The 18,404-nt window shown below is 37.6% G+C and overlaps 1 long non-coding RNA gene across 1 annotated transcript; it reads right to left on the reverse strand.

The window, feature by feature from the left end:
- Positions 1-14,127: 14,127 nt before the first annotated feature.
- LOC118486675 lies at positions 14,128-16,812 on the reverse strand. The gene is made up of 3 exons (XR_004879431.1): positions 16,314-16,812; positions 15,308-15,359; positions 14,128-14,771 (listed from the first exon to the last, which is right to left on the reverse strand). It is a non-coding gene; the product is annotated as an uncharacterized LOC118486675 (long non-coding RNA).
- Between the last annotated feature and the right edge of the window lie 1,592 nt (positions 16,813-18,404).

The following is an 18,404-nucleotide window of genomic DNA, read 5'->3' on the forward strand; positions in this document are numbered from 1 at the left end:
AAAATTTAAAAAAAAATTAGAAAATTTGAAAATGTCAAAAACATTGAAAATTTAAAATTGAGTTTTTGTTGCATAAAAGAGGAAATGATAGTACATCAGTGGTCTATCACAATAGCTAAAGATATGTAATGTTTAAAAGTGATAAACAATCTTACTACAGATGTGTCAGTAGATTTTTGCACACTTAGTAAATTGAAATGAGATATAAACCTAAATTCAAACTTGCTTAATTCGTGGGTAACTATTCTTGGATATATGGGTAACCCCCGAAATCTTGTTTGAAAGATCCCTCTTTCTGAGATACTAGGTCTTTATACTCAGTGATATCTGGGGTATTATTCCAGAACTTCTGCTGTATGGAAATACTGACCTAGTCCCCGAATAATACTTTCTGCAAAATGCTTTGAAATATAAGCGCAAGCCGCAGCAAGTTGATAAAACAATAAAATTGATAGTCACTGCTGTTGTAACAAAAGATCCTCTAAAGGGGACCCACCGAAAGTCGAAGCCGTCATCTCTCTGCGTATAAGGAAGTATCGACCTGAGCTCTCACGGCCATCGCAATTTACCCCTTAACAGATATCATCTGTAGTATACTCACCTGTAAGACTGAACATTGGGATCTGGATACGGGAGTATATTCAAGTGGAGTGATACACATTTAAGTTCAAGTTTCTAAAACATTAATAACGTATCTCGAATCAATTGAAATTTGTGTGAAAATTTAAAGTGGACCAATATACTGACAATCTAGGTAAATTGTTTAAAACTTGAAATGTTTAAAAGCTTAACGGTGTTGGTGATATGTCTCAAAAACTGATATGATCCTCTTGCACAAACTCACAAAAATATGTTTGTACATATTTCATTTCTGCATTTAATTTCTGCTATTGCATTTATGTTTCATAGTATGAAAAATCCAAAAAGATTTTCGACAACTGATGGTGAAAAGGTGATATTCAAAATCTCAAAGGCTAAACAAGATGAACAGTTGGATTGGTTAATTGGTTTGAAATGTTGAATCAGAATTTGGAATGTTTCAAATTTTGTTAAATTTTAGATGTGAAAGATAATCCTCAAATGTTTAGATGATTCATTAATTTGAATCACAATATCGTGTGTTATATGTTTGAGAATTTTGAATGAATTCTTTTAGAGTCAAAATTATTTTGTCTTACGAGAGTTTGAGATGTGTAGGTTTCTGATTCTATTGTTACGGATAGCCAGGCATCGATTCCAAAAGCACGGAAGTTTGATGAAAGGGCGAGCCTGAAGAAAGAGACTACCAAAAGGGAGAGCAACGGATGCTTGAAGACAGATCCACAGGGATTCTGTTCGAGAAAGAGAAAGACAAGACGCTACGAGATTGACTGTGGCAATATCCAAGGGGGAGATTGTTAGTGCATTAATGTCTATCGCCTTCGTCAATTCGAGCCGTAGCGAGAAACCGAAAAAATCAAGCTCTTATTGTAATATTTAGATAGTTTTAGCAAGGTGGCATTTTGGTAATTAATGAGAAATCTCATTAATTCCAAGGGCTATATATAGGAGCTTTAGTTGTAAAGTGTAAGATTTTTTGCTCATTTTGGAGATTTGGAGATTTAAGTCTAGAGAGAGAAAGTACTCTCTACGTGATTCTTGTATCGTACACGTCATATATTTCAATAGATTCACGCCTCACATTAGTCTTTGTTACTCAGAAGTTGCTAGTACGTTATTGTGTGTTCGATCACACACGTTCACGGATTCCGCACGTCGAACGTTCGTTACGCAATCGAACGGTGTCAAAACCGGTCGTTGTAGGTCCCCTTGATGTGTATGGATCTTCACAGAATTGTCTTTCCAATCAAGAGTGCGGAATCCTCTTGATCAGAATAAGCAGAAAACGTGTAGAAATAGAAAAAGCAATTCACTTTCAATCTGGATCTTTATTGATTAACTATCAAACTGATTACAATCAATCAAGATCCTTACACACTCAAATTCGTCCAAGTCTAGCTCTCACGAATTTCAATGCCTCTCAAACTCTGTTTTGGATGATTTACCTAAACCCTAATGTCTAACCTTGTTTATATAACACAAGGTTTACAACTGGGCTAGGTCAAAGACTCTTGGGCTGCGAATTGGACAGGCCCAATTCGCCCCTCCCCCCCATCACCCAATCTGGGTTTAGTTTAGCCCAAACTCAATTATCTCACTAATACAAAGCTAAACCCGCTAACCGTTTATCGTTTAACTAATTACACGATATCCAAAGACCAAATCTAAGCTGTTGTCACAGAATATGCACCAACAAACTCCCCCTTGACAATAGCTTCATAAAAACTTTGTCTTCAGTCAAAACTTTGTCTTCGGTCTTCTTGCAATCTTCAAGTAATCTTGCACTGTCTTTGGTCTTTGGATAGCTTCAGCTTCAATAGCTTCTGTCGTCAACAGACTGTCAGCAACAGACTCCCCCTAAGCTGATGCATCCAATCACCAAATCTTCAAAACGTTAGCGTTTGAGTAAACTCCAGTTCAGCATTTGCACAGCAATCTTCAACTCTTCAATCTTGTCTGCAATATAGAAAGGAGGTTCTACCATGCATCCAATCAAACTCTCATCTTCACACTTTACAGCAACTTCTCAACAACAAACTACTTCAATCTATATACTCTAAAACAAACATCTCGAGAAACCATAAGAATTTTTCAACATAAGTTAAATAAATTATTATTTTTCAAGAGATTAGTTAAACTGTATGACAGATTAAGCTTTTTCAACTTATCACCAACACGCAAAACTTTTTGTTCAGCACACAAGAACCTGCAAGATTTAAAATTTTGAACTCACTTTCTAACACCGTCTCCCTCTATCAGTAACAATTCCTCCAAGAATAACAGTTTTCCGTACATTAAGAATTTTAAACAGAAAATGACACTATTTTTGGATTATTATATTTTTCTGAAAGCAAGTAAATACAAAAGCAATAAACACTCTATTTTTGTGAGAATCACTGGTAAGAAGATCATATCAGCACAATCAAACTGTTTCACACAATTAGCAGTTCAAAATTTAATGTTTTAGTGAAAAGTAGTTTAAGACGATTACCAGTATGTTTGTCCACTTAAACAAAATGCATGAACATTTCAAGTACCATTACTGTATGATACGTTAAGGTAATTTTAATTACTGATATATTAGCGTGTCCCACAACAGGATATACCCCCGCGATCAAGGTATGCACAAAGATTCATCGTAGTAGGTGAGTATACTGAATTCATCCTTTAAGATATCTTGACGGTGTCTAGGTCTGCATATAATCTGTTTTATCATGTTTTGATTTCTTAACAATGAACAGCCAAATAAATACTAATCAAATCCTGGAAATATAAACAACACACTCTATCAGGCAAGTATCTTCCCTACAACATATTTCACAAGTCCAATCCAGATTTCTGAAATCTTAACTGGGAATGGGTTGAGAAGAGAACAGAATAGATCTTTAGGAGAGATGGTATAATATACAGATCAAATGAGATTTTCTCAGTTTGATATAGGTTTCTTGGGTTTCTTTTGGGCACTTGAGGGCCTCTATCGGGTGTATTAGATCTATAGCGCGACAACGTACAGCTAGGTCAGCATGTATCTGGATGCAACAGAAGCTGTTGTTGCCTAGCACCTCCAGGTCAGCATATATCTGGATGCAGCAGAGGAGGTACAAGACTTTTTTCAGAGAAGATTTCAGAATCAGATCAAAATTGTGTGTATCGGGAAAACATACAGACATTCAAATAGAAATGAGCTAATTCCAAGTGCCTTTCTTTCCTGAGGTCATGTACAATTTTAGTTCTGTACAGACAGACAGCCAAGATATCCCTAGATGAAATAACAGTATAAAGACCCAAAACATCAGATTTTGGCAATCTATCAACACAAGAATTAATGTCATTAAACCATACACCACTGATGTGTTCCCCACTCATATTCAGTTCATTTATGTTTATATCACATTGGTAAGTTGATTATTTCATGCTTTTGCCTACTGGTATATCGTATGATGAAGCTGCTATCACTCTTAAACAATTTAGGTTCAATTTCAGTGTGACAGTCTAACTTGCTAATGTCTATTATTTCTTCTTTTTCACACAGTGATAACTCATTTTTTATTTTTATATATTTTTTTATGTTTTTGATTTAAAAAAAAAACAGTAAACTATTTACAAAAAATTCTTATGAAAAACCAGTTATTCAGGATTCCTCATCCCGTTGAGTTCGACTAAGTGTTCAAAGCGAGCCCTGTCAAATGCTTTAGTATAAAGATCTGCCAGGTTATCTTCTGTGTCGACTAAGCACTTTGAACTTCAAACTAAATCATTTAATGTACATATATATCAACAATCTCACATCCCCCGTCCTGTGCCTAGAGCAGCCACTATCAACATAAGTTGATAATCCTCCTTAGCAGCTCCTGCACACACTAACTTAAGAAATTAGTTAGATTGGCGGACCCAAGCCTTAATGGTCTTGGGTCGTCCAAATGCACCAACTACCGGAACATCCATCCAATATCCATTACTCCTAACTGGAGTCTTGGATTGCTTACCCGTTGTTGAACAAGATTGATAATCTCCACAAGGTCTTTGATTGCGAGAGTTCCAATAACTTCTCGGATTTTCTGACCTTTGAAAATTATTATCTTGATACCTACTTCTACCAATATCATACCATGAATTCTTGAAAAATTTTGGATGTTGTTGAACATTTGAGTTACAAAAACTCCCATGTTCGTTTCTTCTTTGAAAATTTCGATTACCAGAAGTCTGGTATCGATTTTGATATCCAAAATTTTTATTTTGACTTTGAAATCGATTTGATTTACCATTACAATGACTAAATTGTGGAGAAATACTTCTTGGTCTATCAAATCTTTTCGAAGTTGAAGGTTTAGATTGAAATTCAGGTTTCTTTGTCTGACAACTTGATTTTACATTATTGCTTGACCCAACCTGATTCCCTTCTTTAACCTCGTCAACTTTTTGCTTACCTTTCTTCAAAGGACAACAACTCGCCACGTGCCCTTTGTTGTGATATTTAAAACAAGATCTTTTCTTATAATTTTTCTTGTTGTTTGATCCCTTTTTAAATGTGTTGGTCTTTTTGTCTTCAGTATCCTCATCCACTTTATGAGGTGTACTGTTAGACCCAACAGATTCTTTCAAAGAAACTGGACTACTTGGCAAGTCCACAGCTATCGGATCCACTACATGTGCAGTGGTTACAAAATCAGTTAGCTCATCTTCAGTTGGCAAAAATGAGTAGTCTTCATTTTCAGAAGATGAAGCTTTAGTAAACCCCACCCCTGTTTTATCATTACTCCTTTTTAAACCTTTTTGAATTTGAGTTTTGACTAACGAAGAATTCCCAAAATTATGTAACTTCCCCTGAAGTTCTACAATTTTGGCTTGTGCATCAGCCAATTCTGTGCACTTTTCTGAAAGCTCGTTAGTCTTTTCTTTCACAGTTTCACGAGCCAAATCAATGACCTGTAAAATCGAACAACCAAATCAGCAAACTTTTGACGAATTTTTGATGAACTTAATGAAGAACACGAAGAACAGTCTTCGAATCTTCAAGTTTCTCAGCCAAAATTCTTCAACACAATCAACCAGAACACTCTCAAAAATCTGCAAAACAACAAATAAACAAACCAAAAGATCAAAACAGCCAACAAAATTTGAAAAATTATAACAAACCAAGGAAAAATTTCGAAACCCTAATTTCTGGTTTCAAAAAATTTCGAAAATTTTGTCCTATTTCTGCAGCAAAAAATTCTGAACCGAGCCTTCAAGAGCCTAACGCTCTGATACCAATTGTAGGTCCCCTTGATGTGTATGGATCTTCACAGAATTGTCTTTCCAATCAAGAGTGCGGAATCCTCTTGATCAGAATAAGCAGAAAACGTGTAGAAAAAGAAAAAGCAATTCACTTTCAATCCGGATCTTTATTGATTAACTATCAAACTGATTACAATCAATCAAGATCCTCACACACTCAAATTTGTCCAAGCCTAGCTCTCACGGATTTCAATGCCTCTCAAACTCTGTTTTGGCTGATTTACCTAAACCCTAATGTCTAACCTTGTTTATATAACACAAGGTTTACAACTGGGCTAGGTCAAAGAGTCTTGGGCTACAAATTGGACAAGCCCAATTCGCCCCCCATCGCCCAATCTGGGTTTAGTTTAGCCCAAACTCAATTATCTCACTAATACAAAGCTAAACCCGCTAACCGTTTATCGATTAACTAATTACAAGATATCCGAAGACAAAATCTAAGTTGTTGTCACAGAATATGCACCAACAGTCCTACAAGCAGTGAAACGTATTCTTTGTTACTTGATGGGGAAACCTAAACTTGGGTTGTGGTATCCAGCTGATAGTGATATGAGGTTCGTTGCTTACACTGACTCAGACTTTAGAGGATGCAAATCGAATAGAAAGTCTACAACAGGTGGTTGTCAGTTCTTAGGAGGCAGGATCATGTCTTGGCAATGCAAGAAGCAATCCTGTGTGTCTACCTCTACGTGTGAAGCTGAATATATTGCTGCGGGTAGCTGTTGCTCTCAGGTTCTCTGGATCCAACAGCAGATGCGCGATTACGGTTTGGATTTCACTCGTACTCCTATTATGATAGATAATAATGCCACTATATCAATCACAAACAATCCCGTAAAGCACAGTAGAACTAAACATATTGACATACGTCATCACTTTATACGGGATTGTGCTGAAAAGAGATTAATTGAACTGCACCGAGTCGACATAGAAGATAACCTTGCTGATCTTTACACTAAATCTTTTGATCGAGCTCGCTTTGAACACTTAGTCAAACTCAACGAGATGAGGAATCATGAATAACTGGTTTTTCATAAGAATTTTTGTAAATAGTTTAATGCTTTTTCAAAACTCAAAAATACAAAAACAATGAAAAATCAAAAATATAAAAAAATAGAAAATCAAAAATGAGTTATCACTGTGTGAAAAAGGAGAAATGATAGTACATCAGCAAGTTAGACTGTCACACTCAAACTGAATTAAATTGCTTAAGTGTGATAGGAGCTTCATCATATGATGTACCAGTAGGCAAAAAGCATGAAATAATCAACTTACCAAAGTGATATAAACCAAAATGCACTGAGTATGAGTGGGGAACACATCAGTGGTGTATGGTTTAATGACCTTAATTCTTGCGTCGATAGATTGCCAAAATCTGAAGTTTTGGGTCTTTATACTGTTATTTCATCCGGGGATATCAGGGGTGTCCTTCTGCTGCATCCATATACATGCTGACCTAGACACACCCAGGATATCATAAAAGAGCTAAAAATGCCAAAACCCTGAAAATGAAAAATCTCTCATAGAGAGTCATTCAATAAGTGCAAAATGCACAATTCGTACCAAAAATGGTATCTGTCTTAGCCCTCGATAAGATATTTTGGTCTCTCTGCTGTACGGAAGTACTGACCTGTTCACCAATTATCTATTGTTGAAATACAAAACGGATGAATTCAGTATACTCACCTACTACGATGAATCTTTGTGCATACCTTGATCGCGAGGGTACATCCTGAGGTGGGACACGCTCGTATTTCGGTATTCTAAAATTACCTTAACGTATCATACGGTAATGGTACTTGAAATGTTCATGCATTTTGTTTAAATGGACAAACATACTGGTAATCGTCTTGAACTGCTTTTCACTAAAACAATACATAAAGAATTAACTAATTGTGTGAAACAGTTTGATTTTGCTGATATGATCTTCTTACCGGTGATTCTCACAAAAATAGAGTGTTTGTTGCTTTTGTATTTACTTGCTTTCAGAAAATACAAAAATCCAAAAATAGTGTTCTTTTTCTGTTTAAAATTCTTAATGTACGGAAAACTGTTATTCTTGGAGAAATTGTTACCGATAGGGGGGTGTTAGTAAGTGAATTCAAAATTTTTCAAATCAAGCAGGTTATAATGTGTTTTGTTTGAAATTTTTGCGTGTTGGTGCTAAATGGAAAGTGCTTAATCTGTAATACAGTTTAACAAATCTCTTGAATAATGATAATTTGTTTAACTTTTGTTGAAAAATTCTTATGGTTTCTCGAGATGTTTGTTTTATAGTATACAGATTGAAGCTGTATGTTGCTGAAGAGTTGCTGTGAAGATGAGAGTTTGCTTGGATGCATGGTAGAACCTCCTTTCTACATTGCAGAAAAAGTTGAAGAGTTGAAGATTGCTATTCAAATGCTGAACAAGAGTTTACTCAAGTGCTAAAGTTTTGAAGATTTGGTGATTGGATGCATCAGCTTAGGGGGAGTCTGTTGCTGACAGAAGCTGTTAAAGCTGAAGCTATCCAAAGACCAAAAGACTGTGATTCTGAAGACTGAAGTTACCTTTGCAAGCTATTGTCAAGGGGGAGTTTGTTGGTGCATGTTTTGTGACAACAGCTTAGATTTGGTCTTTGGATATCTTGTAATTAGTTAAACGATAAACAGTTAGCGGGTTTAGCTTTGTAATAGTTTGTAATAGTGAATTAAGAGTGATTGGGCCAAACCAAACCCACATATGGGGAGTGGTTTGCGAAATGGGCCTTGCCCAAGACCTAGCCCATATGCAAAGCCTTGTCCTATATAAACAAAGCTTAGCATTAGGGTTTAGGTTAATCTTCTAATCACCTTAATCACTTGGAGAGAATTCGTGAAAGACAACGGCTTGGACGAATTAGGATCTTGATTGATTGTAATCGTTACGAAGATAATCAATAAAGATCGGGTTTAAAGTGATTCGTGTTCTACTTGTTTTCTGTGAAATCTGATCTAGAGGATTCCGCACTCTAGGTTGGATCGACGATTCTGTTACGATCCGCACGCGTTAGGGGACCTACAGCTGCGGCTAGTGCTCTCTGATCTTTTAACTTTTTCATACACTTTCTACGCTCATGTGCTCCCCTACTGAACCATCCCCTCTTTTTCTGAGGAAATGGCTCTTTAGATTGAGCCTTAAATACGAATATTCCTTCTTCTGTATCAGCAGAGTACCCTAAGAGGGCAGACTGAGAAGAGGCACCTTCGCTGCTAGGAGAACCAGACAATTGACGATACGCGTCAGATGGTCCTTGGTCGCTCATACTGTAAACTAACAAATAGTCAGATAAAACATCACAAAAAATACAATTATGTATGTATTCCCGTTATTTATTTCCTAACACTTTGAATTATTAATGTCAGCAGAACACTTCTGTGGCTGAATTAGTGGAATAGCTCTGATACCACCTTCTGTCACAACCCCCGTCCCTTATCCCGTGAGCGTGCGGTCGTGAGCCAGTTTCGGTGGTATCTTGTTATTGTCTAATTTGGTAGCGGAATTTTCATCAGGACCGTAGTTAGGAAATATTTTATCAGAGTAAAATACCACATTTTGATAACATTGAACACATGGGTAAAAACCAAGTTTTCAGTACACACATTTCATAGGAATAAATACTATTTTTATTTAAGAAAAACATCTATTTCTTTTAGGTAACTTTATTGCCACTTTTCCAAGCCTTTAGTGCTGTTCAGCTGGCTTCTATTTGACTTTCACATATTGTTACCTGAAACGCGTTTTAAAAACATTTTGTCAATGAGAAATACAGGTGAGTGAATCCCAGTTTAATCAAGTTTAAGTAAAACCCAATGTACAGTATTGAGGGAGATCTCGCAATTATATTTGTTTCCAAGTTATACCAATTATCACCAGTGGTACTATCAGACTCAACTTGTGGAAATGTTACTCCTTGACCAGGTGGAAACAAATTTCGTATACAAAACCCCAACATACCCATGATAATTGTATTCTTACAAATACTCAATAACTGCTATTCGCATGGAAAAATATTTAAGGTTTTGTAAAAACAATTAATAATAGGTTTTCAAAAAGTGGATCAACTCACATTGTTGTCTTAGGGTTTTTAGTAAGGATTTCCTGGGAATAATCTATAAATTACACAAATGCAAGTGTGTTAGTATAATAACCCATTTTAACATTAGTAATACCCACCCCGAGATGGCATTCCTACGACTATGTCGGGCAGAACCACGACAGCCGTTACGGAACCCTAGATCAATCGGGCAGAGTATCTATTACGTCTCCAGGGGTTATAATACTTACATCGTATCAGAACCTCGCTATTTAGGGGGGGGGTATTAGACCCGAGTATAATTCCCACTATTTAATTTTGAGAGAGAAAGAAACGATTTTGAACGAATTCGACTAAGATCCGATGGCTCCTTTATATAGGGCCTGATTTCAGCTTTTACGCGGCCCGTGTTGACTCCAGGTCAACGTGTAGCTCGTCCGGATCAGCTAGTAGGCTCGACACGATGATGACACGTGTCATCACCGGGCTGCGCCACCATTTCGATCTCTAGCGGCACGCGTAAGACTCTTAAGAAGTCTGCGCGGCCTGCGACAGACTTAAAAACTCAATTTTTAATTATTTTTATTAATATTTAAGGTATTCGGGGCCCGTTTTCGCGTATGGGGCGTATTTTGGGACATATTGGGATATTTTAAATATTTTTAGGGTGTCGGAAAAAATATGAGGGTGTCGGTTTACATTAGGGTTGTTATATAAAGTTTTATAAATAAGGTGGAATTTATTTGGACTTCATAGGGTGTTTGAGTTTTACTTATAAGGGAATTGTTATAAATGATTATAAATACTACCATCTATAGGTATTATGAATAATTAGTAAAGGCATCCTATGCATAGTAAAAGACATTCATATCAATTAGTAAGAAAAAGATCAAATAGGAAGTATAGTTTTGAGTAGAAAGCTAAAAAGAGATGTGGTTGTGACATGTGACACAATTAAACACTAAAGATAGAGACCTTTTTGTCAAATTTACACCAACTCATCTTCAATAGTTCAATCTCATTTCACCGTCCCTCCATCTCTATAACCTGTCGTCCAAAAACCCCATCTTCCAAAACCACACACCACCACACCACAACCACCTAGAATCACCATTGTTGATTCAAACAAACTGAAAACCACCATAACTAAAAAGGTGAAACTGAAACTATTTGACTAAAAGTGTTATTTTTGACCAAAATATGAAGATTAAACAGAGGCTAACCCTTTTTCAAAAAATTATAAACTATATTTTTGACATGGCATTTCCTTTTAGAATTTTAAGGAAGTCTATTTTTTTTATATCATGGAGTTAAATTTTTGTAAATAAGGTGGCATTTATTTGGTCTTCATAGGGTGTTTGATTTTTACTAATAAGGTAATTGTTATAAATGATTATAAATACAAATATTGTACCATCTATAGGTATTATGAACAATTAGTAAAGGCATCCTGAAACACCCTAAGACTTTTTAACCATAAATACGCAGCGGAAATATGTACTGTAAAATTTCTTTCTTTATAAGTATTCTTTCGTACTTGAATGCCTTTCAAAGAAACTTCTTTAGAAACTTAACAATATTTGTCCTTCATTTTGTGTCTCCAATATAACATACTAATAAAAATTACATTATGACCTATTCCGTACAATCCTTGTCGTTTTAACTCGATCTTCAATCTCTTGTCCTTCATGATAGTGATCCGTAATTTTGTCCAACCTGCACTCACCATATACATTCGCATCATTAGTACACATTATAGATATAATTAAAGACTGTATAGCAATCTAACAACATAAACTTTGATTCATTCGATTTCCTCTTGCATTCACTCGATCCGACTTTGACTTCAATTCCTCACGAACCCAACGTTCTCATACATGCATTACATTTCCTTCTCAGCGGAGCACGTGTAACACCTGCGTCCCTAGACTTTTTAGATTGTGTCAATTTTAGTCCCTGATCTATGTGGTCATTGATACTTTGATACTTCGTAAATCTTATGCTATACACTAGATACTTGGAATGTTTAAATCTAGATACTTGGAATGTCTAAATCTAGATACTTGATACTTGGAAGACTAGATTCTTAACTCTTGATACTCTGGTGCTTGACTCTTGAGGCTTCTGAAACTTGAGACTTGGTTAAACGAGGGACTGGAGTCTTGTCACTGGCGGAAACTACGAAACTTAAAAATCTTTTGTGTTGATGCTATAATCTAGTTATGCTTTTACCCAAAAATACGTAATGCTTAATTTGACTCGCAAAACGAATCAAAGACGGTTGCACAGAAAGATGGGATTGGCTGAATGGCAATCCGATAGGATGACCATCCGATCGGATAGCCATCCGATCGAGTGACCAACCGATCGGATGGCCATTCGACCGAGCCGCCATCCGATCCGTTGCACACCGCCTTCACTCACTCTAACACTATAAATAGGCCTGTCACATCACCATTCTCACTGATGTGACAGACTCACTCAACCAGACGCACGCACTCCTCTTTTCTTCCATTTCTCGGCGATTTCGGTACGTTTTACACTAGATTCTTGTACATCTCTGATCTACACATCATTCTCCACATGATTCTCCTTTGAATACTCACTTTTCACCGTGAAATCCCCGAGATTTGAACTCTCGAAAGTGATGTCATCATGGCGGTTTGTACCAAACTGTTGTGTGATGTCATTCTAGTCAAGATCTAGCTCAGATATAAGGAATTTCATGTGTTTTACACTAAATCTATGATAGATCTAAACTTTTCAAGCTAAAACCTATGTTTATCTTCATCCTTTTCTTAAACTCTTACTTAAAACGGTGAGATCCGGATCTAAATGGACTGTAGACTTGATTACTAGTCTGGAGTCGGCTTGGAGAGGGATTGTTACTGGAGAACATGACCGGAATATGAATTCTGACATAAGCACAGTCATGAACGGACGGCTGAATGGACTGGAGTGATTCCCATCTCATCAGATCAGCTGTACACTGAGGTGTCTACCGTTGTCTCAATACGTACCACGTCGTCACTGTTTGAACAGAAACTTAGAACTTCACAAGTTTAGGAACGGGACAAGGATAACCCGATCGAACAGCCATCCAATCAGGCGACACTTGCCCCATAACCCCAAACACTTTGAAACTTTGAATTCTTGATCGTCGAACGGCAATCCGATCGGATAGACATCCGATCGAACTGCCATCCGATCAGGTGACATGCCTCTTGAAGGCTTTCAACACTTATTAACTTTTTTAGAAACTTAAATCAAACGGCCATTCAATCGAATGGCCATCTGATCGGATGACCATCCGATCGGATGTCAATTCGTCTCTCACTTACAATAGCCACATCAATCGAATGGCATTCCGATCGGATAGCCATCCGATCGAACTGCCATCCGATCCAGTGACTAATCCGACACTTTGCGCAATCTCGTTGGGAAAACAACAAAGCATCGGGATACTTGGCCTATCACTTGTTGGACTGCGAACACTAGCATGGCTGAAACTCTTTTATCATTTCCATGATGGATATGAGTTGTTTTAAACTACTATGATATTATTCAAACTTGTATACTCGCCGGTACATTTTGTACTGACTCTATTTTAATACATGTTGCAGGCTGATTGGATGCTGAATCAAGGAAATCAAGCTAGGGCTGATGCTTAGAAACCCACCTAGTTTAAATTTAGACTTTGAACAATGATTGATGGTTGTATCTTGAATCTTTTGTCGGTGACACTGTTTAGACAAATTTATGCATGAATCTTGATTAATCTATATTGAAACTTTTATTGTTATGGAATCTCATGAGCAATCTGAACGCTTAGTGCTCGCACCCCAATGTTTCCACCATCGGTTGGGGGTGTGACAGGTTGGTGTCAAAGCCATAACTATAAGGAATTAGGATAAGTAGGAATACTTGCCCTAGTCTGTAGTTCTAGGATTCTTGATTCTTATCTGTTGTTTAAGACTTATGCATTCTACCGTATCTACTTCCTAGCAGCACAGTTTCTCTGCTAAACTTACATGCCTTTCCTGGCTGATACAATACACACTTTATACTTTGAAAATGTTGTTAATCAATATTTGTATTTTGCACGAGATTTTGTAACGCCCTAACACGCTTTTACTGAAAAGACGCAGCGGAATTGCGTACCATAAAATTTCTTTCATTATAAACCTTATGTCTTACTTGAAAGTTCACTTTCACAATAACTCCTCTATATCGAATACATCAAACTAACTCAATTATAGAATAAAACATAACTTATAAATAACAAATTACATTCTTATACACCCCGTACAATCCTTCATGTGACTCGGTCCTTGATCTCTATCCCTTGATGATCCTCGTGTTTCGTACTACCTGCGCTCACCACATAAAGTCATAACAGCACGCATCATAACACACAAATTTATTCACGTTTACTCTTCGTTCCATTAACTCTTTACGTTCCAGCTTTCCATTTGATCATATGATCCACGGTGAGATTTCCTTGCTATTCCTGCGTTCCACTTCATTCACCAAGCATACTGTCACACCCCCAAAATACCACATGCGGAAACCCCCGCGAGGCGTGTGACGTACCAGGATCCAAGCCACCAATCACATTGAACTCATAAGTGTATTTAAATAAACTTCATTCATTAACATAAGGTATTACAAATGTTACATGTCATTCATTGTATACAGCGGAAGCATAATTCATTTGTTAAGTATTTCGTAAACCGTGTGTACATAAACCATTAAGCTTGTATGGAGATTCTTTGTTTCTCGACTCATGACCACTCCAGCCTTCCAGACAGCAAGTTCCCCAAGATATAACCCTATAAACCTGCAAGCATGCAGACAAGTGTGTCAGACGACGCTGGTGAGTTCAAAGTTTTGTTACCGCGTTTAATTACCAGATGTGTGTTTGTAACAGTTCAACGTTTTGTTTTGATGTTGTTATTACTCGATTACCGTATGTGGCGACTAGATGTGAATGCCCAACCCCAATGCCTCCATTTAGGCATTGGTCATGAGGTCAAGGTATCAAACAACCTTGAATAGATGTAAGGGGTCTTATATATACACGATGAGAATGCCCAACCCCAATGCCTCTAACTAGGCATTGGTCATGAAGTCCAGGTAATTAGTTCACGCCCGTCCTTTCGGCCCGGTGTGAGGGTGCCAAACCTAATAGCGCTATCAACTAAATACCTCGTTGCTTCTTCAGCAACACGGTAGATGTACGGGGTCTTACATGATTTATAATGTGTTCAATAACCAACATCCCAAATAACAGTTTACCCAGTATTCCCTTTAGAAACGTTTACCAGATGTCCCAAACCACCGGGACGCATGCTTAGAAAAGTGCAGTGAACTCACCTTTGCTTTGCTCGGTAGTAAATTTACTTGTGTTACGTTGGTCAACCATACCCTATTATGGTTTATAAATATTTATTAGATCCGTATGCAAGAAACGTCACGTACAAACTACACGTATCTAACACATAGCTTGTAAGTCATACTAACATATACGTTATTGGGCCTTCCCTAGGGTATAAACACTTAAACATTAACAGTAGCACACAGTCCAAGCCATCAGTTTGTACGGCCCAATAACTAAGCAAGGCAGTCTAGTCAAAACCGGGTGGTCTCGACTCGCAGACTATGTAGATGCTTCTAGAATTTTCATGTCAGTACTACCTAATCAAATCTCATTATCATGTACTGTCCAATCAGATTTTATTAACATGTTCCCTATACCGTACACTCCTAACTTCAAATCAAATCAGCAATTTTTCAAATATTCATCACATAATCAAACAGTTCATCATGCTCATAATTCTAAATGGATCCAGCCTCTAATACTATTTTATCACTACATTCCAACCAAAGCCTATGCAGCCATTTATCACTAAAATCACGCTATCCAGCACCCTAATCATCATCAAACATTACCATGATTTTGTTAACAAGTTCATCATCATTCCTTCTATCTATCATGCAAAAGTCTTATTTAATCAGATTCATATTTTGCGTGTCATCCTATTATCAACAATCATCACCAAAATAGCCACTTATACACATCCTTGAACACATGATGTAGTCAGTATTCATTCATACAAAATGCACATTGTTGAACATGTAAACCAGACAACTTCACACACATTATTATTATGAACATTTGACTTGTATTATTTTATTATTATTTTTTTTTCAAACAATCACTTTTACCAACACTATTAATAAATGTTTTCCTACACTCCACACATCCAAATCATCAAGCAGTAACACTTGTCTATTATCATGCACGCACCCTTGAATCGAGCAAACTGGCAACCATTATTCAAGACTCAAAACACAAACACATGTAGTGGTATAAACTGACCGAGGGTTGAAGGAACGAAAGGAACGCACGAGCAGTCCCTGCTTCTAATCTGGACCGAGCTGAGACCAAACGCCCGAAGAGATCTGCTCCGAACATGTCTGCGGTTGGCCCGAATAGAACCCGAACAGGAACCCGGTTCTGAACCTGAATCACGGAGCTCTATATTCGAACTCGAACACAGACTGCCGCCATCGCTGGTCTCTTCTTCGAAGTCTGATGTATGTGTAACCGGTGCAAGAAGGAGATTCGGGATGGGATTGACGGACTCACGAAGATCGGAGGCCGGGGGTGTCTCGCTGGCAACAGAATGGACCACCGGCCGCCACCAGCTCCTCCTCTTGTGATTACCGGATTGTAAAAAAAAAAAGAGGGAGATAGTGGTATGAGGGGAAAAACGTCATGGGGGTTGAGTTGTGGGGTTTCGTCGCCGGCAGCCTGAGTCGTCGGAAGGAATCCGGTCGCCGGAATTCTCTGGTCGCACAAGGGGTGTGTGGCTGCGTTGTTTATAAAAAGTGAGGGGGTGAGGGTTTATAAGAATGTATAAATAGATAGGGTATAGATTTAGGTTAGTTGGGTTGGGCCTAGCCCAAGTGCGTGAACCCATTAAGTGTTGCATATCTCGCTTTAAATAAATCGTTCGTCTTTATAAAATATCACGGTTAATATATATACGTGTGCGTGTTAATTTAAATGCATGAGGTTATTGGTTAAGTGATACAGGTCTCTTGTCGCGGGTTTTTATTATTTCGTAAATAATAATAATAATAATAATAATAATAACTATGTGTATTACTAAAATACCCTTCTCTCGACGACGAGAGTACGGGTTGTTACATTCTTCTCATGTTACAGGAATTTCGTCCTCGAAATTTAAGCTAAGATATACGATGTGTTATATTCATAGATCTGTTAATGACCTTACTGTTATACGTAGATACACGTAGTTTCACACAAGTTCACAAAACGAAGCATGCAAAGCACATAGCACATAAAGTCATGTATCACGTAAAGTCACGAAATTTGCATAACATGAAAAATTCAAATAGTTTATACTTATTTCACATAGCAGGGAGTATTATATAAGTTATATTTATTTCCTCAAGAATATTGCATATACCGTGTTGCGAGTGTATGTGGAATTTTTTTTTTTTTTTTTAGGATAATAGGTTTACTTGAACATAAACGTAATGCCTATGTGAGGGCCGGGTGTTACATCATCCCCTACTTGAAAGAATTTTCGTCCCGAAAATTGTTCTAAAACGATAGCTTGGAGTGAGTTCCAACGAACTCGATCTATAGGTAACTTGCAACGCTGGGGGGGGGGGGGTTGGTCTCAACCGGTTCCTCAACGAAGTGCTAAAGTTGAGTTTATCAACTAACTATCAAAATTACACCAACATGTTTTAAAGTACTCCTCCAGGAATATTAGTTTGAAAAGTATTCATCCCCAATCAGGGGATAGTAGTGGTTCCCAATACCCGGGAATGTGTACTTTTCTAAGGACACTCGTGTAGCCTCAAGCTAGGGGTGCCGTATGTATTTCCAAAACCGGGGAAATAGTGCGTTGTCCCAACTATGGACACATGCCATTAGTAAAAGTTGTTAACTCACTTTAAGGTGCATACTGAATCAAAAGCCTTGCGCCGACGACGCGAACTGGTATAGTAGGCAAACAATCACCAAAACACTCTTAATAATGATTGCACGTCCCGAGTGGTAGTACTAGTGGATGATTGTTTCACCTAAGGCTGAGTCCCATCAGTACTGGAAGTGAGGTAGGTGTTGTTTCCAACCGTGGACAAAATCGGTAGCACATGCCTGCAGCATGTCTTCAGGAGTTTGTCTGGTTCGACCATTCGTTCGTGGGTGTTAAGCAGTGCTCATGCATGATCGTAAGCCGAAGGATTTGTGCATGCTCTGCCACAAATCTGACGTGAAGCGTAAGTCATATCTAGAGACAATGGGGTCGGGCGCCCTGCACATAGCAGCTACTTCTTTCAAGTATGTGTTTGAAAACTTGTCGGTTTCCTTGACCATGAGAAAATGTTCAGCTTTAGTCAGGTGATTACATCACTACTCGATCAATGCCAT

The sequence above is a fragment of the Helianthus annuus genome, chromosome 2, assembly GCF_002127325.2.
Source record: "Helianthus annuus cultivar XRQ/B chromosome 2, HanXRQr2.0-SUNRISE, whole genome shotgun sequence".
NCBI lineage: Eukaryota > Viridiplantae > Streptophyta > Magnoliopsida > Asterales > Asteraceae > Helianthus > Helianthus annuus.